This window comes from Bos indicus x Bos taurus, chromosome X (genome assembly GCF_003369695.1).
Source record: "Bos indicus x Bos taurus breed Angus x Brahman F1 hybrid chromosome X, Bos_hybrid_MaternalHap_v2.0, whole genome shotgun sequence".
Taxonomy (NCBI): Eukaryota; Metazoa; Chordata; class Mammalia; order Artiodactyla; family Bovidae; genus Bos; species Bos indicus x Bos taurus.
Genome location: NC_040105.1, coordinates 131,158,780 through 131,185,226, shown reverse-complemented (window position 1 = coordinate 131,185,226; position 26,447 = coordinate 131,158,780). Strand labels below are relative to the sequence as shown.

The following is a 26,447-nucleotide window of genomic DNA, read 5'->3' as shown; positions in this document are numbered from 1 at the left end:
AATGTTCATCGCAGCACTGTTTATAATAGCCAGGACATGGAAGCAACCTAGATGTCCGTCAGCAGATGAATGGATAAGGAAGCTGTGGTACATATACACAATGGAGTATTACTCAGCCATTAAAAAGAATACATTTGAATCAGTTCTAATGAGGTGGATAAAACTGAAGTCTATTATACAGAGGGAAGTAAGCCAGAAAGAAAAACACCAATATATACTTAGTTACCAATAGTATACTAACGCATATATATGGAATTTAGAAAGATGGTAACAATAACCCTGTGTACGAGACAGCAAAAGAGACACTGATGTATAGAACAGTCTTATGGACTCTGTGGGAGAGGTAGAGGGTGGGAAGATTTGGGAGAATGGCATTGAAACATGTATAATATCATGTATGAAACGAGTCGCCAGTCCAGGTTCGATGCACGGTACTGGATGCTTGGGGCTGGTGCACTAGGATGACCCAGAGGGATGGTATGGGGAGGGAGGAGGGAGGAGGGTTCAGGATGGGGAACACATGTATACCTGTGGCGGATTCATTTCGATATTTGACAAAACTAATACACTATTTTAAAGTTTAAAAAAAAATTAAAAAAAAAAGAATGTCACAGAGAGAATCTCAGATTTTAAATCCAAATATTCAGGTTTAAGCTCTAAGAGTATTAATAATTATATATATGACCGTGAGAAAATTACCTAAGCTTCATATGTGTGTGTGTGTGCACGCACACTTGGTTGTTCAGTCCTGTCTGACGTTTTGTGACCCCATGAACTTTAGCCCACCAGGCTCCTCTGTCCATGGAATTCTCCAGGCAAGAATACTGGAGCAGGATGCCATTTCCTTCTACAGGGGTTCTTCCAAACCCAGGGAGTGAACCCAGGTCTCCTGCACTGCAGGCAAACTCTTTACCATCTGAGCACCCGGGAAGCCCACCTAACCTTCTTCAGTCAGTTCACTTCAGTGGCTCAGTCGTGTCCAACTCTTTGCGACTGCATGAACCGCAGCACACCAGGCCTCCCTGTCCATCACCAACTCCTGCAGTTTACCCAGACTCATGTCCATTGACTCAGTGATGCCATCCAACCATCTCATCCTCTGTCATCCCCTTCTCCTCCTGCCTTCAATCTTTCCCATTTCAGGGTATTTTCAAATGAGTCAGTATTTGCATCAGGTAGCCAAAATATTGCAGTTTCACCTTCAACCTCAGTCCTTCCAATGAACACCCAGGAATGATCTCCTTTACGATGGACTGGTTGCATCTCCTTACAGGCCAGGGATGCTCAAGAGTCTTCTCAAACACCACAGTTCAAAAGCATCAATTCTTCCGAGCTCAGCTTTCTTTATACTCCAACTCTCACATCCATACATGACTACTGGAAAAACCAAAGCCTTGACTAGATGGACCTTTGTTGACAAAGTAATGTCTCTGCTTTTCAATACACTGTCTAGGTTGGTCGTAACTTTCCTTCCAAGGAGTAAGTGTCTTTTAATTTCATGGCTTCAATCACTATCTGCAGTGATTTTGGAGCCCCCCAAAATAGTCTGACACTGTTTCCACTGTTTCCCCATCTATTTCCCATGAAGTGATGCCAAAACTAAGACCAGATGCCATGATCTTAGTTTTCTGAATGTTGAGCTTTAAGCCAACTTTTTCACTCTCCTCTTTCACTTTCATCAAGAGGCTCTTTAGTTTTTCTTCGCTTTCTGCCATAAGGGTGGAGTCATCTGCATATCTGAGGTTATTGGTATTTCTCCCAGCAATCTTGATTCCAGCTTGTGCTTCATCCAGCCCAACATTTCTCATGATGCGCTTTGCATATAAGTTAAATACGCAGGGTGATAATATACAGCCTTGACGTACTCCTTTTCCAATTTGGAACCAGTCTGTTGTTCCATGTCATGTTCTAACTGTTGCTTCCTGACCTACATACAGGTTTCTCAAGAGGCAGGTCAGGTGGTCTGGTATTCCCATCTCTTTCAGAAATTCCCACAGTTTATTGTGATCCACACAGTCAAAGGCTTTGGCATAGCCAATAAGGCAGAAATAGATATATTTCTGGAAAACCCTTGCTTTTTGGATGATCCAGTAGATGTTGGCAATTTGATCTCTGGTTCCTCTGCCTTTTTTGTAACCAGAATGACCATCTGGATATTCACGGTTCATGTATTGCTGAAGCCTGGCTTGGAGAATTTTGAGCATAACTTTACTAGTGTGTGAGATGAGTGCAATCGTGTGGTAGTTTGAGCATTCTTTGCCATTGCCTTTCTTAGGGATTGGAATGAAATGGCCACTGCTGTGTTTTCCATATTTGTTGGCATACTGAGTGCAGCCCTTTCACAGCATCATCTTTCAGGATATGAAATAGCTCAACTGGAATTCCATAACTTCCACTAGTTTTCTTCGTATGATGCTTTCTAAGGCCCACTTGACTTCACATTCCAGGATGTCTGGCTCTAGGTCAGTGATCACACTATCGTGATTATCTGGGTCTTGAAGATCTTTTTTGTATAGTCCTTCTGTGTATTCTTGCCACCTCTTCTTAATATCTTCTGCTTCTGTTACGTCCATACTGTTTCTCTCCTTTATTGAGCCCATCTTTGCATGAAATGATCCCTTGGTATTTCTAATTTTCTTGAAGAGATCTCTAGTCTTTCCTATTCTATTGTTTTCCTCTATTTCTTTGCATTGATCACTGAGGAAGGCTTTCTTATCTCTCCTTGCTATTCTTTGGAACTCTGCATTCAAATGGGTGTATCTTTCCTTTTCTCCTTTGCTTTTGGCTTCTCTTCTTTTCCCAGCTATTTGTAAGGCCTCCTCAAACAACCATTTTGCTTTTTTGCATTTCTTTTTCTCAGGGATGGTCTTGATCCTTGTCTCCTGTACAATGTCATGAACCTCCGTCCATCGTTCTTCAGGCACTCTGTCTATCAGATCTAGTCCCTTACATCTATTTCTCACTTTCACTGTATAATTGTAAAGGATTTGATTTAGGTCATACCTGAATGGTCTACTGGTTTTCCCCAGTTTCTTCAATTTAAGTCGGAATTTGGCAATAAGGAGTTCATGATCTGAGCCACAGTCGGGTCCCAGTCTTGTTTTTGCTGACTGTATAGAGCTTCTCCATCTTTGGCTGCAAAGAATATAATCAATCTGATTTCGGTGTTGACCATGTGGTGATGTCCATGTGTAGAGTCTTCTCTTGTGTTGTTGCAAGACAGTGTTTGCTATGACCACTATGTTCTCTTGGCAAAACTCTATTAGCCTTTGCCCTGCTTCATTCCGTAATCCAAGGCCAAATTTGCCTCTTACTCCAGATATTTCTTGACTTCCTACTTTTGCATTCTAGTCCCCTATAATGAAAATGACATCTTTTGGGTGTTAGTTCTAAAAGGTCTCGTATGTCTTCATAAACCGTTCAACTTCAGCTTCTTCAGTGTTACTGGTCGGGGCATAGCCGTGGATTACCGTGATATTGAATGGTTTGCCTTGGAAATGAACAGAGATCATTCTGTCATTTTTGAGATTGTATCCAAGAACTGCATTTTGGACTCTTTTGTTGACTATGATGGCTACTCCATTTCTTCTAAGGGATTCCTGCCCACAGTAGTAGATATAATGATCATCTGAGTTAAATTCACCCATTCCAGTCCAGGCCTATCTAAAAGATCTGTAAGAGGTGTTGGACCAATTAGTAGTTTTGAGTTTTGTTTTTAATCAGCCATATCTTTGTTCATATAAAAGCTTACAGAAATGTTTTCCATGTAAAAGGGTTGAAAGTGCAAATCTTATGTTTGATGTACACTGAAGGTCATAACAGTACCACCATCCCTCTGCTGGGCCGTCCCCATTCCCTGGAAGCAACCCTAAAGGTATCTATACAACTACCCTCTGGAGATCTATGGATAGATTATCTTTACGGCCCCTTCTAAATCTAACATCCTATGACTAGCTCTGAAATGTTCGTCACCTACATCTTCAAAAACTTTTGTTAAATCTAGTCTATCAAGTATTTGTCGAATGTCTAGCATCATAGAAAACACAAGATAGAATTTCCGCCTTGGAGGAGCTCACCAACTTTTTGGGAAACAGAATAAATACAGTGGGGATGCACTTCAGAGGAAAGAGGGTTTCAAGGAGTAGGCCACCATCAAGGGCCCACGGAGTAGAAGATTCACTTCTCTATCTTTTTCGTGGCTGTATCATCAATGCCTGGTAGAGTAGGTGTTCCATAAATATTGAACAAATGAACTGAACAGATGGGTGGACAGATGCATAAGGCTATTATCTTACTCATGTTGACTGAAATTCACCAAAAAAATCTGCAGTTAAAATTATTTTTCGTATGTGAGAGATTTTTTTCTCATAAGCACAGTTGTACAAGGAAAACAAATTTCTTCATTATTCTTTCCACTATCCACTACCTACAATTAAAGGGTGATATTTTATTAGAATAAAAACAAAGGAAAACAGTACCCCCCGTTATGTTAGCTCCCCAATTTGAGTCAGTAGACAAAATAAAGGCAAAATTCAGTCCAAGCATGTGAAATGCAATTTTGTGGGAGTAAATCATTAGACCAAATTTTTAATTGCCAGGACATCGTTCTTTCAATGAACTTATTTTTATGGAGGTCATTCACATGCTGCAAGTAAGCAAGTCACCAAAGCAGGTTTATCAAGATAGAAACGAGGGCCATCTTGGCTCTCATCTCCTCATCACCACTAGTAGTGAGAAAATGGCAGGGAGGTCAAAAAGAAGGCAGCTGCTTTTCTTTTTCCTCCCAAGCTTGAATTCTGTCCCATAAGATACACTTTGTCTTTCTGGACTCAAAGTCAGCCAGCAAGCACTTAAGTAAAATTAAGGTAACTGCACCAATGGCAAAGAATTTGATGGAAAGCTTGCTGGAGACAGCTCATTTGAGTAAAAGCTTTGCCTGTTCAAGGAAAAGTATAATTTCTGGAGGAAATATTTCTGGGAAGGGCCAGGTGGCTTTGCAATTTTATAGCTGAGGTGATATCAGTTATCCAGGACAAGTGTTATATATGACTAACGTTCTCAAACCTGAATTGTGTTTCCTTAGAATGCGACTATATTTGAAAGCACATTAAGGTGTTAATTTTACACTTTTTTTGTTTTAGCACAGCTGTAATATTTTATTATAGTATAATATATACTACTATTCTGAATATAGATTAGGAATGGACATATTTTTATAAACATTCTGGGAGGGTGTAAAACAGGTTTTTTTCCATCCATGGCACCTGACACCTGAGCGGCTTAGAGAGACATCAAACTAAGAGATGAAATAAAAAATATCACACTGCTTTGTAATCTTCTTCCAAGGTGGAGTGATATCTTAGAGAAGAAGCTGTATCCGTTCCTTTGCTGTGACAAGCAAAGAGATCCCAGCCGATGTGGGGCTCCATAGGCTGCTGCAACAAAAGTCATAGGGTGAGTAGAGATATGATGAGGTCCTGACTGCTCCGGATGGATGACCTCACTGCTTTCTTCTATGCATTTTAACTACTCACCTGTAAAAACTGGATTCAACTCAAGGTCTTGTGCTTCACTGAAAGACCTGCATTTGGAATGAATACAGTTCTTCCACGGACCACATGAGTTCTGATGCACTGCAGCTGGCCGAACTGTCACTTGCTTCCATCTTCTAAGCAAAATGTGGAAATTTCTGGTCAGGAGTCTTCAACCTTGCCATCAGAGGGTTATAACTGCCATATTTAAAAAGGTTTTGCTCCTATGCTAAAGTATTTTCATAGAACAAGAAATGTGGTTTACATGAGAGAGAGAAAAGAACCAAAAAGACAAAAAGAAAATTTCTGCCCCTCACACATTTTTATCTAAGTTTGGTCCATGTATGTCTAATCTGGAGGCTACTGTCCTATATAAGTTAGAATTTTTTGGATCAGGTGCCCTGAACTCTCCATTCTCTTCTTCCTCTTTCACCAAATCCCTTGTGACATATTTATTCATTCAATCAGTAAAATATTTACTTAGAGACTGCTATGTGCCAGGGACTTTTCTGAGCATTGGGAATACAACAGTGAATAAAACACAGGCCTTGTCCTAAGAGTCTTTATATTAGAGGGATGGGGACAATGAACAAACACATGATTATAAAAGGTCAAATAGTGATAAGTGATATGAAGAAAAGAAAGCAGAGTAACTGTACAGAGAATGGTCATGAAAAGCCACTCTGAAGAGGTGACATTTGAGCATGGTTTTCAATGAAGTGAGGATTCATCTTAACTGTTCACTAAAGACAAAAATCTGGGCAGTTGCTAAAATGACTAAGTTCAGAGTTGGAAGTAAGAACAGGTATCAGAGTTGAGAAATATGGGAAATACCATCAGGATATTCAAAGAAGTCACCATGGACTTGAAGATTATCTACTGAAAGTCAACTAAATGATCCAAGGGATGAAAGAAGGCTGAGAGGTACCATGGTTAAAATATATAATTTCAATGATGGTTATGAACATGATGAGTGGGGTGGGTCTGTCGGCTGATACATCGAATTCTAGAAAAACACCTTTAAATGGTAAATTAGAATAATAAAAAGTATATCTGAGCTTCTGGTTCTAGCACAAGATAAAGAGATGCACTTCTCCTAGTTTTCCCAATAAGTACAGCTAAAAACCTATTTTATATAAAACTAACACAAGCACTCTGAAAGGTGGAGAAAAAAAAGGCAGACTGGCTAAGGACTTTGGGATCCAAGGAATAACAAAGTGATGAATTTCCTGGGTGTTCTTCATTTATCTTGGACTAGGTATTGAGGAAGCCAGCAACCCAGAGAAACCAAAGAGCACAGACAAAACTAGTTTCAAGAAAGCCTGCTCTCTCTAGTCAAAAGACCAAGAAAGGGGCAAACAGCAATTCAGAAAAATTTTAGATAATAAACACTTTATTCCAGCCAAACAATATAGGAAAAACATGGGCCTTACTCTCATTCCAATGAGCAAAGACTAAGTAGGGAACCTAGTGGGTAGGAGAAGGCCAAATGGATCTTCTCTCAGCCACTGTTAGTGGAGGCCACATGGTGAGCAAAAGTCAGGTGCCCCTCCCTCTCTATCAGCCAGGGTGGTATCAGCAAAGCCCTAGAAGGGAGCGTCAACTTCTAGGGCCTTACCCTCATTCCCATGAGCAAAGACTAAGTGGGAACCTAGTGGGTAGAAGAAGGCCGTATGGATCTTTTATCCCCAGTCAATGTTAGTGGAGGCCACAGGGTGAGCAGAAATCACGTGCCCCTCCCTCTGTCAGTATCAGCAAAGCCCTAGAAGACAGCTTCAATTTCTAAGTCAACAAGCAGTAACAGGGTTCCCCTCTACTTCCCCAGAGTATCACTGGAGGCTTAGTGGAGAACCTGCACTTCTATTTCCACACAGTAGTAATGAAGTGGTGACCACTTCCCCCACCAGCATGATGCCAGAGTAGACCTACCTGAAGAAAAGATGTAAATAAGATCCAGAATCTCATAATAAAATATTTACAATGTAAGAATTTAATTTAAAAAAGTCACTGATACCAAGAAACCAGAAAACCTCAAACTAAAGAACAGATACCAATACCAAGATAATACAAATGACGGAATTATCTGGAAGTTCATGGTTCACGTACTGCTGAAGCCTGGCTTGGAGAATTGTGAGCATTACTTTGAATGTGGAGTAGTTCCTCTCGGCCCGCAGGCTTTTACGAAGTCTTTATTTCTTGAAAATCCTGAAGGCTGATCTGGTTGGTATAAAGTCCCCGGGAGCTTCCTTCTTTTGTTGTAATATGTGGATGATTTGCTTCTTTGCTCCCCTTCTTAAGCCTCCTTACAGGAAAATGGCATCCACTTGAGAAAACTTTTGACCTGTTACTAGACACTTGTGTGTCAGCTCTACATAGGTCTCACTGCCATAACCAATCACCAGCAGTAGTCGTGGCCGAGCGGTTAAGGCGGTGGACTGGAAATCCACTGGGGTCTCCCCGCGCAGGTTCGAATCCTGCCGACTACGGCAAGTCAACGTTTTGATACACGTTTATTTCTTCAACGTTTTGACACACGTTTATTTCTTCAACGTTTTGACACACGTGTTTATTTCTCTTTTGCAGGCGTCTCTGCAGACCATTTAAAGAATTTATGAATGGCGGGGATACGACTGGGACCCCAAGGGGGATAGACGAGGAGGACATGACACACCTAGGGAGTCGGGCGATTGTGGTTACAACCTGAGTCCGGGAGGAGTGGGAGTCGCGACAAAACCCTTCAGACAATGGCCAACAGGAAGGCCAGTAGGGCAATGGACAACGCTGACTTGACAGGTCATCTAATCCAAACTCTTCCTGTATCATTTCTTCTTCTTTATAAATTTATTTACTCTGGGCTGTGTCAGCTCTTAGCTGTGACATGCAGGATCTTTCATTGCAGCACGCAGAATTCTCTCCAGTGGTAGCACAGGGGCTCCAGAGTGCGTGGGCTCTCTTACTTTCCCTGTGGGATGCGAGATCTTAGTTTCCTGACCAGGGATCAGACCCTCATCCCCTGCATTGGGAGGCAGACCCTTAACCACTGGACCACCAGAGAAGACCCTATTATTTTTCTTTTTGAGAGCAAAGATATCTGTCATTCTAAAAAAGAAATAGCTACTTCATTTAATGTATTCCTTTTGAAATATATATACACAGACCTGCATTATACATATTTTCTCCTTTCTCAGTTTCAAATAGGAATCTGATTTTGTTAGAATTAATAAAGTACTTTTCTCTTTCCTTTCTCTGTCTCTGTAGACAAAAATAGGTTTATATCTTTTATTTGGAGTTCATGGGATACGGTTTATGAATCTACATGAATACCTATACTGTCTAGCTTTAGATAGAACAACACACCTCATGAAATTAATTTAGTGAAAAATTGAATTTAAAGATCCACTGCAAGACACCATTGTTCTGCTTCCTGCTAAATTACCATTTTATCATTAAAATGAATATTTTTATAATTTTTGTTATTAAACTAAAAAAGAGCAATAAAACTAAAGCAAAGGTAAGAGGAAGAGAGAGAGAATTCTGACATATGAACTATGAGGAAAACTATAATCTCTGCTTTAGAATTCAATTTCTCACTGATTTAGTCTATTTCTCTGCCTTCAAATATGCACTAAAAGCAATATATTGGGGCTACATTTAACTGTTTGTATCATATTTCATATTAATTTACATTAACTGAATAATAGCATTGAAATTAAAATGGAGTTACTATGAATGTCACACATTTTCTGCTATATTTCTGGCTGGTTTTGTAATTAAAGAAATCATTTGAAGGTAAATTTTATCTCTTCATGTTTTTTTTTTTACTTGGCTTTTCAGTTTCTACTCATACTCTTTCAGTAAATACAACATGTTTTAAAAAACCGTCAGACATATATATGTTTGTGTGTAAAAAATCATATATGAGTTCGTATATATGTTTAAGCTTTTAGACATTAAAAAAATTCTTTATATTTTATACAGAAACATAAATTTTCATACTTCAAGATACAGGATGTGTTCGTAGTTTTATCACTAAAAAGTTGACTTTAGCTATGTATCTTCTCTCTTTCTACAACTTCAGTTGTATTATTTAAAGGAAAACATTTGTCAACAAATCCATGATAGGAAGCTTCTGAGAAGGTCTCCAATGATCCCTGCCTCCCTGAGTACAATTCTAGGCATTTAGGCAACATTGTTGAATGAAAAATACAATACAAAGACTCTTGTTTTCACTGAACTCAATTTATATATGAAATCTTCTATTTTCTGTAGAATTTGATGTGGCTGATTTCCAGCCTCTTGAAAATCTGTCCCCTCTTGGTTTCTGTAGGCTGGTTATTATTCTGTTCTCCTATTCGTCTTCAATTGTTTCTTCATTCTCCTTCACTGGCTCCACCTATCATTAAGTCTTAGTTCCTGGGCTCCTGATTTATAAAATGTATTCCTCAGCAAACCCATTCATTTCCTTAAACACAATACTTATCTCTTTAAATGTAGCCTCTCAATTTTATATTTCTCATCCCATTTCCTATTTAGTGACTCTCTATTCATATCTATTTCTATTTGGATAATCCCACACCTTGAAGTAATGACCTAATTATCATCAACTACTTAAAATGGGTCTCCTTATGTTCTTATATTCCATCAATGACAGCACTATTCTCTCACTCATCCAGTCTCACCATTAATCTTCTCTTTCTAATCAATCAAGTCCTGCTCATTTTGTCTTTACAGTATCTCTTGCATCCATTCTTGACTTTACATTACCATGACTAGGTCCTCACCACTTGATGAATGGACTGACTACAATACTATCCTAACTAATTTCTAGTCTTTCTATTCTAATCTCTCCTTTACGTGACTTCTAGGCTAATTTTTATGAAATATTGCCTTCATCACGTCATCATTCCGAGTCAGGAAACTTTAATAGCTTTCCATTGTCCATAAAACCTAAACTCCTCATCTTGACATTTTTAAGCTCTCCAAATTTGCCTCTAGCCTATTTATTCAAACTAATTTCTTGTTATTAACCAATGCAAACTATTTACTCCAGTCAGGATGGTCTCCTTAAAGTTCCTAGAGCATATTAAGTTTATCTGGGCCTCTAGGATTTTGCTCATGATAGTCATTAGCTTAGAAAGAATATTCCCCACTCTTCTGTTGTACAAAATCCTACCTATGCTTAAGTCTCTCTTGGCAACAAGTCCCTTACCACTTATACCCCTACTCTTCTTTTCTTAGTTAGTGCCTACTGTATATGTTACTTGCTCTGCCTCTGAATCATATTTTTCATAGTATAGTTTTTCATTGTGTCAGTTTCCCTTGTAGGAGTCTAGTCTACTTAACAGTAAGACAAGGGTCATCATTTGTTCCCTCCACCACTTTTATTTAGCAATCCACAACAGCAGATCCTATTCGAAGTTTTAAAAAATACTTAGAATCTCAAAGAGTCTTTGATTTCTGTAGGTTATATTTAATACCAACCATACAAAAAATTGGGTGTCCCAGGTGGTGCTAATGGTAAAGAACCCAACTGCCAATCAGGAGACATCAGAGACACAGGTTCAATCCCTGGGTCAGGAAGATACCCTGGAGAAACACATCACAACCCACTCCAGTATTCTTGCTGGGGAATCCCATGGCCAGGCGGAGCCTGGCAGGCTACAGTCCACAAGGTTGCAAACAGTCAGATATGACAGAAGCAACTTAGCACATACTAGGAGTTATAACTGTGACATTTTAAAAGTTTTGATTTATTTACTCTTTTACATATAACAACAAGAAGGCAAATGTATGTTTACATTAAGTAACATGTTCATGAAAAATATTTATTTTCCAAAACAAAATAAGAAGTAAGAAGGTTTGACTAATTTGCAAATCTTTTTAATATAAGAGAGTTCATTAGAAGACAGTTGAATTCCTGTGTCTCCTTCTGCATTCAATATGTTGTGATATGTTTTTTGTGATAGGTTCTTTTAAAGTATATGAAGAAAATCTGGCCTAATGTAAATAAGTAACTGAAAAGTGGAAGAGTAGGTGAATAATTGTTTCAGATCATTGTGGATATTCTTCTTTAACTAAACTAAAATTTGACACTGGTAGACAAATGCAGTGGGGAATCTGAATCCATATTAATGAGTTTTTTACACATTGTTATATTAAAATCCACTGGTCAGCCTTGTACCTTATTATTTTAAAAAAAAATTACTTTGGCTGCCCCGGATCTCTGTTGCAGCATGTGGACTCTTCGTTGTGGCAGGTGAGCTCTGTAGCTGTGGCTCACTGGCTTAGTCGCCCGAGGGCATGTGGGATCTTAGTTCCCTGACCAGGGATCAAACCTGTGTCTCCTGCATTGGAAAGTATATTCTTAACCCCTGGACCACCAGGGAAGTTTCCCAGCCTTATGCTTTAAATCAATCTTTACCCAAGTATGATTTTACATCATGCATCGATCATGTGAAAAATAGTTTCACTGAGCTGTGTAGATCTTCCAAATGGTGACTTATTTCATACATAATATTTTACAAACCACATGAGTTAACATCACTGCTGATCTTGAGAGTAACAGGCAGGAAGGCTAGGATCCCCAAGCGAGGGAATAGACTGCAAGTGTCAGACGTTTTTTTCCTCTCTCTTAAGAGGCAGGAGAAAACAAACTACAAGCGTCAGATGGTTTCTTGCCCTTCTCTATACAAAATTGAAAGGAGGTTTCTTTTAAAATTCTGTGTTGCCAGGATCACACCTGGTTCCACCTAAACTTAACTTTTTCAAACCTTGAGCTAACCAATGAGTTTTTCTTGTGGAAATGTTTTTCTTAAGCTATGTTAATGAACTACGGATTTACCTTAGAATCTGCCTTTCTTCAAATCAGTTCTGCTTAAGGGTCAGAACCGATAATGGCTCAACAAACCAGTATGTTTTACCCATTTCTCTTAAGCTGTGTTAGTGAAACTATGTATTTGCTTGGAAATCGCCTTTCTTCAAGATTCGTGTCAATTGTTTTATGGCCCGGGATAACTCACCTTGTGCCAATGCTATCTCAAAATGCATGTTGTGGGTGAGGAGCCTGGTGCAACTCCCTGACTTTTGAGACATTTCCTTTCTCTAATTAGCAGCTTGCTAACAGGTATGTGACTTCTTGCTATAAACTTCAAGGGGGTACTCTTTCTGCCCCCTTCTAATGTCTGTGTCTGAAGCTTTCTCTATCTCTTTTAGACTTTAATAAAACTTTATTACACAAAAGCTCTGAGTAATCAATCAAGCCTCTTCACTGGCCTCGGATCAAATTCCTCTCCTCCAGAGGCCAAGAATCCTGGCGTCATTCAAGGCTCATAGCGGCAACCTTTCAATCTCATTAGAAAAGATGGTTAGTATTGGGAAGCTCTCAAGTTTCTGCTAGTAGATTCAAGTGTTCCAAAATTCTAATTTTCACTTAAAAGCTCAAATTTTATTGTTGACAACAAATACTGTCAGTTATTTTCCTTAAAGTGACAGGCTTAGTTTATTTCTGAGAAAATGGCTGCCAAATACCCAGGTCTGAATAATCATTGCTTGTTAGTTGTTAGTTAGTTCTTGTTAGATGTTCTTTCAAGTAAAATTAAAATTCTGTGTAAAAACCTTGCAGTTCAGTTTACAACTCAATCATGTAAAGCACTTGCTTTACCTCCAGACACTGTCACACTCCAGAATGTATGAGAAGTGTTTTATCCATATTTCCCATTTTGATACATAGATTATTAAAAAGATATGTAATCAAATTGCGAACATTCAACATGTGCAGTTCTTTTTATGTCAATTATACCTCAAAAAAGCTGTTTCAAAGGATATGTGCATCAATATCAATATTTAATTAAATTAATAATATTTACTGGTTTATCAAGGACATTATTAAGTAAAAATAAATTTCTTTAACTGTGAGTGTGTGGTGGTAAAGAATACAATTACTAACAAGTACCATTTGGTACCATTCCCTTGATTTGTGCTAAGGCACCAGCAGTTTATTCACCATTGCTCTGCATCAATAGTGAAAATGTCAACACAGGGAAAAAGACAAATAATATTACAATTATTGTGAAAACAGTTTTGACCTCTCACACTCTCTGAAAGAGTCTTGGGGAGCCCAGAGTTTCATGATCCATACATTGTGAACCAGTCAAAGTCTTTGTACACTACGAGTCTACACTTGAATCTACATTATGTCTACTCTTTGAGGTCTACCCTATGCTGGGAACTCTTCCCTTCTTTAGCATTACTTCTGGTCACTTCCTTGGTTTCTTGTTGAGCTCGGTCTTCTTTTAACATTCTAAATATACTCTAGTATACCTAATTTACTTATATGGTTTCAGCTATGACCTATAAACTAATGATTTCTCCAATCTATATCTCTAATGCATACTTGTCTTCAGACCCTCAGATCTATGTTTCTGATTAATATCCTGTAGATACTTCCAACTAGATATAACCAAAGCAATACTTTCTCTTTTCTCTCAAATTCTTTCATATTCCTGAATTCCTGATCTAGGCTGTTAGTACTTTTGTTCATCCAGTCACTCAATCTAGAAATCTAGAGACCATCCTTAACTGCTTCTCTCCTTTATCCATAAATGGCCAGCAGGCAACATCAATTTATGATATTGTGATAACATCAATATTGTCATACAATAGGGAGTGGTGAAGCTCAAGTCAAACTAGAGAATGCATGCTCCATCTATAGGCATTCAAATTCAAACACTGCATGGGCCAAACAGAACAGATTTGTTATTGCCAGTCTATGATACTTAGTAACTCTGAAATATATCTTGAATTTGCACCTGTCTTTCCATTTCCACTGCCAATCTTCTACTTTAGAGTCTCCATCATCTCTTACTTAGACTATTGCAATACTCTTACTTAGACTACTGCAATAATCTTATAACTGATCCTCTGGCTCCACAATTTCCACAAATACTCTGCCTTTCCTGCCCCACTGAAGTTCATCTCTCAGAAAGCAAACAGATACCTAACATGCAAATTTGGTTACTTATTTGAAACCTCAGCTTAAAATACCATAATTCTATATGCTATTCTCTCTGACCAATCCTGTAAAACGAAAATATACACATCTCTTAACACAGTGAGGGCATGACAACCCACTCCAGTATTATTGTCTGGAGAATCCCACAGACAGAGGAGCCTGGTGAGCGACAGTCCACAGGGTAGCAAAGAGTTGGGCGCAACTGAAGCAAGTTGGCACAATCTATAACCTGTCCCTCTCACTTAGTACTTTACTTTCACTTTTCTCCAATTTCCTACCCAAATGCCAAACTTCAGCTATTAATGTCATGATAAGAGCTAAGACTTTTAAATTACTTATTACATGCCAGGAACTCCTCCACATTACACATATTAACTCATTAGTCCTCACAACTATATAAAATAGGTTATCATTATTAAGCCCATTTTACAGATGAGCAAGCTGAAGCACAAAGCCAAATTGAATCAGAAGGAATCCATTCAAAGTTGCTTATATTGTTTTAGGATTCTGTGTCTTTGTATATGCTATTCTCTCTAACCAAAATGCTTTTGTTTTCTTTTCTACCAAGTTTACCACCTTTCAAGATTCAGATCAAATATTATTGCTTTCAGCTATCTTCTGCAGCTATCTCCTTCCCCAGGTAAAGCTGATATTCCTTCCCATCTTGGGAACATAAACTACATATTAAACTCACCAAAAATTAACACCTGCCTAGCACTTAACATGGCAGCACAGCAGCATACCAGTAGCAGGGAGTCACTGTGGTTAGCAGTACACTAGGTCAAGAACTATAGTTTCTAGGTTTTATGGAAGAGTGAGAAGAACAAAGTGAGGATGGTTCTGTTCCTATGCCCCCTTCCTAACCTTACTCCCTCACAATCACTAGCACTTCCTCATGGCAGATAGTCCTTTAGAGATGATCCAAGCACAAGCCTTCAACAGGCTGGATAACCCATATCTGGGGCCTTATAATCCAGGAGGCTTAAACCCACTCCATAATCCCTCAATAAGGTGATGTCTGTTTAGATAATTGGAACTGTCAAAATCAATAAGAAAAGTTTAAAAACAGTCATGACAAGCCACTCCAAAATGAAGAAGGAACTATAAGTCACTGATTACTATGATTTTTTACAGAGAAAGCTATATAGTCTTTCCTAAATTGAGCATTAAGGTATAAAAGCTCCTTATTCTCTAACACATTTAGAGTTTGAACACATGTAATCTAGCATCTTCTACTAGGCAGGGATTTAATGAACATTTTGTGAGAACATCTGTTTGTTATTTATCTTTGTCTCATTTTACACATCAGCAAATCCCTTTTTACCACCAGGACAGAATAAAAATCACCATTTCATTATACAGCGTTCATAATTTTAAACTTCAACTGGGGGAAAGAGAAGCAATCGTCAGCACTGCATTCTACCTGATGTTACAGGGAAGAAGTACAAGGGTGAGGAAGTGCAGAGGGGAAATGATTAAATATATAAATCCCTTTAACACACGCTCTGCCAATGGCTACTGTATTTTACTGTTCAGGCAACTGCTAAGGAGAATTAAAAGCTGCTCTATCTTTCTAGAAGGGTATTCTTTGTTTGCCCTCTTGAGTCTATGCCAAAGAAAAGGGATGGTTTTGCTAAACAAACTTATCCCCTCTATGTTCTCCAGAGAGAACTTTAACACAGAAACAACTATTAATATTATCAGGTCTAGATGTTTTCCCCAAATTATTGAGATATAATTGACATAAAATATTTTGTAAGTTTAAGGTGTATACTGTGATTATATATATATATATACACATATACACACACACACATACATACACATATTGTGATTACCACAATAAGGTTAGTTAACACATTGATAATCTGGAAAATTATAGACAGAGCTACTGTACTTTCTTTTCTTCAATGCTCCTATCCTATTTCACGAAGCTACCTAATGGCATTTCCGAGTGCTCCCACTATTCATTACGAGAAAGAGCCATTATCCAAGGCCTTAGTCATCAGGAATGGCCAGTGCCATGAGCTAAGGCTAGTACAAAGCAGGGAAAGAATGCTGCCAGCTTAGGCAGAGTAACTGAAGCCATTTCTGGAAGCATATCTATCATAGCATCCACCTCCAAATGTATGTGTTATGGTAGATAACAATATAACATAAAACAGAATTTACAGTTGATTTTTCCCTAGATCCAAATATACTATCCTATTTGCCATGGAAAATAATAAAGGAAGGAATAAGAAAGGCACAATTCTTGCCTTCAAGAGCTTACAGTCACTTCCTTCCAACAGTCATTTACAATAAATTTACATCACTGCTGCTGCTGCTGCTGCTAAGTCGCTTCAGTCATGTCTGACTCTGTGTGACCCCATAGACGGCAGCCCACCAGGCTCCTCTGTCCCTGGGATTCTCCAGGCAAGAATACTGGTCTTATATAAAAAGAACACATTTGCCATATATAAACTCACTAAAGAATAGGAGGAGACATATATACCTAATTGAACATTGGATTGGGTGGTAGAGATAGTAAATACTGTTGCAATTCGGAGAAGGAGAAAAATCAGTGTAAGCTGGCAGGAGATGGGGAGGCTTTCCATGATGTGTAGAATTTCAGTTTGTTAAGTTGGAAAAGATTTAGAAAGGTGAAGAAGGAGGACAAACTAAGAATCAAATTAATCTAATCATGTCCCTTCATCCTGTTCCAACACTTGAGTTCTTCATCATAGAAGTGTTTTGAAAGTCCCTCCCCATAATACCATCAAACAGGTAAAGGAGGCAATAAAGAGATGCACATACCTCCCTTACACTTTCCTTTCTAAGCCACTGGGGAATAGAAACCTCAGCTAGGAATTGATCAGAGTATCTGATTAAAGTAATTGATGTTAAAATATGATTGAGGTTTAATCTTTCCCTGAGACATTTGTGTCTTAAAAGAGGAGATAATCAACCAATACACACTCTCTAATTAGTACAATTATGTAGAAAAAGCATTTTGAAGCCGGGAGAGCCCCCCACCCCCGCAATCCGGAGCATTTTTCTTCTTTTTGTCCATTTCAGACAGTGATGCTTCCTTGCTCCACATAATCTGCTAGAACTTAAGATATACAGGGTAACTACAGTATTATCTGCCTTTTCCATTATTTATAAGAACTTCTTTGCCTCATTGGGCCCCTGGATATAGCATACTGCAAATATTGGAAAGCATCTGTGAAGTTGGTTGTTGTAAGTTTCTATTTTCTTCAGCATTTTTTTTTCTGTTTTATTGTGTAAGGCAAAAACATTGATAAAGATACAGAAAGTCATTTGGGGTTGATAAAAATAAAACATTTATGAATGATACAGCAGTCATTTTTATTTATCTCGGTGATTCTTTACCAGGGTGGTATAATACTTACTGAAGTTCATATCAGTATCTCCAAGATATCTTTTTCAAGCTATGTCTCCCCAACCTCTGATATTCTGCTATTCCCCCAAGGAAGTATATTCCCTCTCTACTTGATTTCACCATCAGCCTAGACTTACTACTTACCAACTACCTTCATTCTCAATCTACCTCTGCATGTCAGATCTCAATGCTAATGAGAACAATGAAGAAAGGAAAGAATGCAAAAGAAAGAAGGACAGAAGAGAGTACGGTGTTTTTTTTTCCTTAAAGCTAGAGGAAATACACAACACTAGCTTTCTAGCTGTAAGCTTTAAAATCCTGATTGCATCCTCTTCATTCTTAAGAACTAGGTTCTATTCTCCATACTCTGAAAAGTATTTGCCATGCCCTAGAATGGCAAACACTCTGTTACATCTGTAACTGGGAAACATTTTTGGCACCACCTGAGATATGAGGTGTGAGGGAAGTAGAAAGGCTATGCAAAAAAAAAAAAAAGACAAGAAAAAGAAAGGCTCTGTATAACAACTGACCTCTTCATAGTAAAAGGTGGGAATAAAGGACAAAGGCCAATAAACCAGCATTGCAAGACCGGCAGCCCAGGTGATCACAGCAGTGCAGGGAGGTAGGTCAAACTATGAAAATCATATGGAGCTGTAGCTTAACAACCAAGAAGCAAATGGAGAAACTAGTTTCAAGCTACAGAATAAAGTAGAGGAAGGAAAGCAGAGAAATAAAAGACAGATTATAAACACCCTTTTCAGATGGGACCTCCAAATTCAAGTGTAACTCTGAAATCTGAATAAGCTCAGCTAAAAGGATGAAATGCCAAAACCTTATTTAAAACACTCTATTCCATTATCAAAAGGTATTGCTGCTAGGGTTCAAAAATAAAAGCAAAACAGAAAAACCGCAAGTACATACCGATATGTACATACTTGTGCACAAAGATTAAAACAGAAACATGCATAGAGTTCACATACACAGCCACTCACCACCACATGGACACTGACAGACGTACACACAAGTACACACACACACACACATACACGCGTGCACTCCAGGATGGGGCTGAATGAAATGAAATCATCTCTGAGTTAGGTAATTCTCTCCTTCAACTCTATTTCCTGGTTTCTTCACTTAGATAGGACTTGCGGTTGTTGTTGTTCAGTTGTTAAGTCAAGGCTGACTCTTTGCGACCTCATGGAGTGCAGCACACCAGGCTCCCATTTGTAACTATTTCTTGGAGTTTGCTCAAGCTCATGTCCACTGAGTCAGTGATGCTAACCAACCATCTCATCCTCTGTCACCGACTTCTCCTCCTGCACTTAATCTTTCCCAGCATCAGGATCTTTTCAAATGAGTTGGTTCTTCACAGCAGGTGGCCAAAGTATTGGAGCTTCAGCTTTAGCATCAATCCTTCCAATGAATACTCAGGGTTAATTTCCTTTAGGATTGACTGTTTTGATATCCTTATAGTCCAAGGGACTCTCAAGAGTCTGCTCCAGCACCAAAAATCGAAAGCATCAATTCTTCAGTGCTCAGCCTTAGATGGGACTAACCTCAGTCAAAAGTAAGAGATATGTTTGTCACTGAACAGGGCATTCATTTGGTTGTCTTGTATTACATATTTACACCATGTGGATTCTGGCTGCTTGAGAAACCAAAAGTTAGTTGTATCAATAAAAGGTATAAGCTTTATTTCTGTAGCGGTCTCACTTTGTGTATAGAGCCACTCCTTATGGGGTCTCATTTTAAGTGAGGTTTGTGCCTTTAGAAAATCATTCACACTATGGATTCAATGCAGTCCTTTTCAAAGCCCAAGTTGGCTTTTTTTTTTTTTTTAAGGAAATTGACACACAAATTCTAAAATTCATATAAAAATGTAAGAGATGCAGAATAACCAAAACAATCTTAAAAAAAAAAAAAGAACAAAGTTGGAAGACTCTCATTTCCCAATTTCAAAAACTACTACAAAGCTACAGTAATCAAGACAGTCTGGCGTATGTACAGGCATATAGAACAATGGAACAGAACTGATTGTCCAAAACTAAACCCTTATGCTTACCACCCATTGATTTTTCACAAGTGTGCTAAGATCATGCAATGGAAAAAGAATAGTCTTTTCAACAAACGGCACTGGGGCAACTGGATATCCACATGCAAAAGAATAAGGTGATCCCTGACCTCACATCACACACAGCAATTAACTAAAAATGGATCACAGACCTATATGTAAGGGCTGAAAATGTAAAACTCTTAGAAGGAAACAGGAATAAATCTTTTTGACCTTGAGTTAGGCAATGGTTTCTTATATGTGACAGCAAAACAGAAGTTATAAAAGAAAAAAAATGGATAAATTTGCTTCATTGGAATTGGAAATGCTATCATCATGAAAGTGAAAAGAGTCTACAGAGTGGTAGAAAATATTTGCAAAGCCACAAGATACCACTTCTCACCTATTAGAATAGTTGCTTATTATTAGCAGACAATAAAAAACACTGACAAGATTGTAGAGAAACTGGAATCCTTATTCATTGTTGGTGGGATTTAAAAAATAGTGTGGCTACTTTGGAAAGTGATTTTGAGAGCTCTTCAAAAAGTCAGATGGAGAGTTACCATACGACTTCTGGGTACATACTTAAAGAAATGAACACATATGTCCACACACAAAAAAAATACATGAATGGTTATAACAGCGTTATTCACAAAAGCTAAAGAGTTGAAGTGATGTAAATGTCCATCAACTCATGAAAAAACAAAATGTGTTATAGCAATACAATGGAATAGTATGTTGTTATAAAAAGGAAGTCATGATACATGCTATAAAATGGATGAACTTTGAAAATATTATGCTAAGTGAAAGAAACCAAATGTAAAAGGACACACGTTTCATGATTCCATTCATATATAATATCCAGAATAGGCAAATTCATAGTGACACAGTAGATTAGTGGTTGTCTCGCACTGAGGGGAATGACGGGAAAGGGAGATAGTGGTTAACCCTCAGACTTTATTTATTTGGGGGATAATAAAAATGTTATAAAATTAAATTTTATAAAATTGGATTTTAATGATGGTTGTATAACTTTGAATATACTAAAGATCATTAAATAAAAACAGGTGAATTACATGCTATATAAATTATACCCCAATAAAGCTGTTAACAAAAAATTAGTCACTTGGGAAACACATGATTATTTTCCAACTTTTGAATGGTTACCATATGGAAGCAGGGTAAGGTGGTTTGCTGCATGCTTCAAAGGGTAAGAAGAATCAGGGCCACCATGGAATACAACTCCAGAGGGCTCAATTCATGTTGTAGTTTGTACACGAGGCCTAACAGTAGGAGCAATGGGTGGAGGCTGCAGGGAGAGATTTGGTATTATTTATGCAAATATTCAATAACTGAAGCTATTCAAAGATCAGTATGCTGCCTCATACTGTGCCAAATTTTAGGAAATATCCAAGCATAAGCTGGATGATCACTTGAGAATGGAGTAGATGGTTCACACAACAGACTGCATATGTATGTACTGGAGAGGGGAGATGTGACTGGATGGCCTTTAAGGTTTCTTATAAGCCCAAGGTTCTATTAAAATGCATACATTTTGAATATTCATCTGTAAATGTTTCTTCTCATGGTTAATCACTTCCTCATTAGCCAGGAATAAATAAGTACTAAATATTCCCACTAGACTCATAAATCCCAATAGTGATTTCCTATGAAATCATAAAACTTGATATTGTGGGTTAGGCTATTTCTTATAGTTAGAATCATTTAGCAATAGGCCTGTTTATTAGATTATTCTTTTTGTAGTCTACAGCTTTAAGGGTAGCACTCTATAAATATCAGTAAGAACTGGATCCTCCATTGTACTTAATACTAATAATAATTAATACAAATTATCTGGGACTCTGTCTTTTCTCTTTTCCCAGCCTCCTCTGTTTTTTCCACCAGATATGGAATGTGCAGTCTGCTGATTTTTAGAACTTGCTTGCAAGGCTTCAGAATGAACCCTTTGGCTGAAGTTTTCAAATATTTTGGCCTAAGTCCACAAGTGCCATAAGACACTGGCACTCCATTCTGCAATGCTTTTCTCTCTGTCAATACCTTTAACTTGGGATCATAAAGTGGAATCATTTGTCAGGTGGTCCATTATGATCTAGATTTAAAACCACATTTTAGAGCTACTGGGAATGATTTGATATTAAAAAAGAGAAGTTCAGATACAAACAGAAAATCTGCTTATGCATCATCTGTTTCACAACAGCAAGGGGCAGTTTAATATCCCAGAAGGCGCAGCTTACCAATAGTAACGTAGGATCAGAAACAGCTGAACAGGTTCAAGTTAAGTACTTCTTGCACTGGATTGGTCAAGTATCGGTAACGCACAGAGTAGGTGCTAGCTAAGCAGTGAATTATCTTGGCTCACTGACATCCTAGGCATACACAAAAACTCTATATCAAAAATCTCAAATGGAAAACATCTGTAATGAATTTGTACTTAGTGCCCAGCTAGTACACCAGAGCCTTACGATAAATCCCAACCTCAGGGTTCACGTCTTGGAACTGTGTTCTAATGTTCTAACATAGCCCTTCTGTTACTTCCAGTCAGAAATCCCGATGGAGAAGTTCCAAAAAGGGTATTGCCTTGGATCATATTCCATGTTAGAGTGAGGTTCTTCTTTACAGCTTGTACTTCATCTGAGCTTGATGTCAGGCCAGCAAAGGAAATGTTCTGGAAAGTTTCTTGTAAAGTGGGGGTTCTTTTCATTTTAAATAGCTGTAAATATGTGACAAAATAATCATGGTCTTGTCACTTTAATTCCTCCAGAACACTTCTCCCCAGACCATTTCTTTCCTTTCTCATTAAAAGCCTCATGAGGCCCATGGGTAGGGCACTCAGGAACACTATTTGGGAGGGGGAAAGATATTACTAGAATCCCAGGTTCATTTCTCCAATGGTCATATTTCTGCCTGGGCTTATCCCTTTTCTGCCAGATTGAGCTCTTTATTGCTCACACCACTCAAAATAGCCATGAGCACCAATATTCACCAACTACTCAAGCTGTCTTTATTGTATTTACTTTGTATCCCACCCACATAAACCACTCTCCCTAGATCCCTTAAGCATTTCAATTGCTCTTTTCCATTTCAAGCATCTCAATTCCAGAGAATGGAAACTTGGGCACAGTCTTATTACCAATTAAAAAGGGATTCTCACTACTTTGCTCTAAGAAGTTATTTGCCCATATCTATGTCAGTTACTCAAAACCATATTGGCTTTTTAAATGCCATATCAATTGCACACTCTTAATTTAGTTTACTATCTCCTATCACCTGTAGACTTTAAAGAGCATGAATCAAACTTACTTTTAATGACGATCTATGTGTGTGTTATTTATAACCAGGACAAAAATGTAATATGCTGCCGAAAAATTTTCCCAGAATAGTCTGAATTTTTATTAAATATAGATTGTTACAATTATTTTATAATATTTACACTCCTCAAAAACTTTAGGTAAACACAGATTGTACAACTTCCATGGAAGAAGCTGGGCAAGTTTCCCTGACTCAGGAAAGCATACTAGAGCTGTAGTTACTTGTAGTTCCTACCCCACCTCCAAACCAAAAAGCAGTGTTTAGGAAAATGCCAACCATATTTAGTCTAGAATAGGGGATGGGAATGGAAATGAGCAAAGTCTATAAAGAATCTAAAAATGGTTTTCTTTACAACCTCTTCATCAGAGCTTTAACTGGGTACACCCCAATTTCTGTTTGGTAGACAGTTAACACAGGGAGCGTTTTCTTTACCTTCTCCTACTAAAATCTTCTATACTAAAACCTTCTCTGTGTGTATATGTGTTTCTGTGTATATGTCTCTCTGTCTCTCTTGCTCTGTCCTTCTCTCTCTTTCTCTCTTCGCTCACACATACACATACACAAAGAGAGATGGAAAAGACAACCATATTCCTAAGTATATATCTAAGTAAAAAGCAACAGACTTCACAGTCTGGACACACAGCTGTAGAAAAGTTAGTGGTATATATAGCCTTGGGTGGGGCTTCCCTGGTGGCTCAGTGGTAAGGAATCTGCCTGCTGATGCAGGAGACATGAGTTTGATCCCAGGATCGGGAAGATCCCCCAGAGGAGGAAATGGAAACCCACTCCAGGATTCTTGCCTGGGAAATCCCATGGACAGAGAAGGCTGCTGAGCTACAGTCCATGGAGTCGCAAGAGTCAGACACAACTGAGTACAATAGCCTTGGGTAAGGAGGACAACCAACATTGCCTTGGGTAAGGAGGACAACCAACATTTACCGAGAGGGCTAATGAAGATTAAATGAAATAACTTATTAAAAGATACTAGCAGAGTCCTATAACATACCTTTAAAATGTATTTTCCTTCTTCTCTACTCTGGTTTAAATTATGAAGCATTCTGATTAGAGTGAACTTTGTCATTGAAAATTGAAATGTCTAGCTTCCTAGACCAATGTAAAAATGTCACTGAAAATTGGAGATGTAGTTTTGGGGAAGTGAGAGGCAAGGGGTTAAAATTTTCCTTTAGTTTCAAATGGGGTTTGTCTTTATGCATTTCTCTCCAAACGGTAGCTGTGGCACTATCTCTTTAGTCCTCAAAACAAAGGAACCTATTTGCAGAGTGCTCCAGGGTGGCCCTGAGTGGCACTTTAAAACACCCGTTTTGAACTGCTCTAGGCAGTTCAGCGAGGCTGGATACAACAATAGATGCTGAGAATGAGTTTGAATGGTACAAAAAAAAGGGGGGGGGGTCTCCTGTCCATTGCAAACAGAATGCACAGCTAAAGAAAGTGAAAAATGTGAAAGGAGAAAAGGGAATTTCAGGATGTGCTAAAATTTTAGCAACTGAAAAGAGTACAAAGAACTGGGATCTAGGCAACAGAGGGCAGGTCAAGCAGGCCTAATTATTTATCATATAGTTTCCACAGACAGCGATAGTCAAGTACATTATTTTACCTATGTGTTTTTTTTTTTTTTTCTCAGTACTATAGATTTTGACACAGGGTTCTTTTTAGAAAGCCACCAAGTATAACTAATACACATGATGAACTTCACCCAATAACAAAACAGAGTGCCTAGATTTCTGTCTCTTTATGTAGAGGCTGCAATCCATTTCTGATTCACTTCTTCCAAAGTATCAGTGCTGTTTAACTAATGAAATCATCCTGAAAGGGGTACATTACTGGTTCAAAGAAGATTTGTCAGAGAAAGAAATGGAAGCTGAAAAGTAATGGGTAATGAGTGGCTAAGGGGTGATCAACCCAAAAGAGGATATTTAAAGGGTCTAGGAGAGCTAAAATGTATAAAGAGTGTCTATGACCTAAACACTGGAGTCAGGAGCTCTTTCTTCTGATTAACTCTACTTTTTTATCCCTAGACATCAAGGCTTAACAGTTAACTCTCAATAGTAAGCCAATATGAATAGAAAAATAGCACTGATAGAGGTGTAGAATAGAATGTAGATCTCATTTGTTTAATTGAGATCATAATTTGTTAAATCACTTCTGAGGATAATCCACTTTAGGACATTAAAAATATGTAAGCAATTCATAAAAAAAGAAATGCGATGTCCCATGTGTCAAAGGAAACAATGTTCCTACTTGATTTCTGATCTATACAGTGATCACTGTAGCCTTTGAGACCCTTAAGAGGATTATTCCATCTAGATAGCCAAGCGTTCTCAAGTTGCACTTCCAACACTGCATCCAATAGCCACATGTAAGTATTTAAAATTTCAGTTTAATTACAGTTACGTAAAATTTAAAAATTCAGCTCCTTAGTTTCAGTAGCCACACTTCAGTGCTCAATAGACACATGTGTTGGACGGTAAAGACAGAGGTTATTTCACCATCACAGAAAGCTCTATTGGACAGCACTGGGCTAGACACAACAAGGTCAAGACTTTGAGTTTAGACCAAATAATTCAAACCATTTTCAATGATAGCTTTCCCACAACTAATTAATGCTTGTATCTACAGAGAATATTGATTAGGATGGAACATTTTACTTTTGACTTTGGACAATGGTCTTCAAAATTCAGTTGTACAGAAGCATCATCTGTGGAGTTTGCTAAATGCAGATAATTCATAGAGTGATTCAATAGGTCTGGAACAAGCATCTAGGAATTTGCATATTAGACACGTGTCCTAGGCAATGCTGACATGGGCAGTCCTCAAACCACATTTTGAGAAACATTGTGATTATGCATCAAAAATTCCAATGATTGGTTTACACACTCTGCTTCATTTACTTGGATGGGAAGGTATTAATATGCGTACACAGGCAAGCTCTTGTCTCTACAAAAGTGCAAACTGTTCCACAAAGGCAAAAGAAGGAGATTTCAAAGTGTAGTAGATCCAAGCAAGGATAAATACAGAGAGAAAAATCAAGAAGACACACACTAGAAACAAATTTTTTGAACAGAATATTCCAGAATATCTATGCACGACAGAAACTATATAGCCATTCAGTTTCTGGAA

General features: G+C 38.1%; 1 protein-coding gene and 1 non-coding gene across 6 annotated transcripts in view; one reads left to right on the top strand and one right to left on the bottom strand.

The window, feature by feature from the left end:
- ENOX2 (ecto-NOX disulfide-thiol exchanger 2) overlaps positions 1–26,447 on the bottom strand; it is a 288,301-nt gene that overhangs the window by 233,884 nt on the left and 27,970 nt on the right. The window lies entirely within an intron of this gene.
- Positions 7,936–8,017, top strand: TRNAS-GGA. The gene has a single exon. It is a non-coding gene; the product is annotated as a tRNA-Ser (tRNA).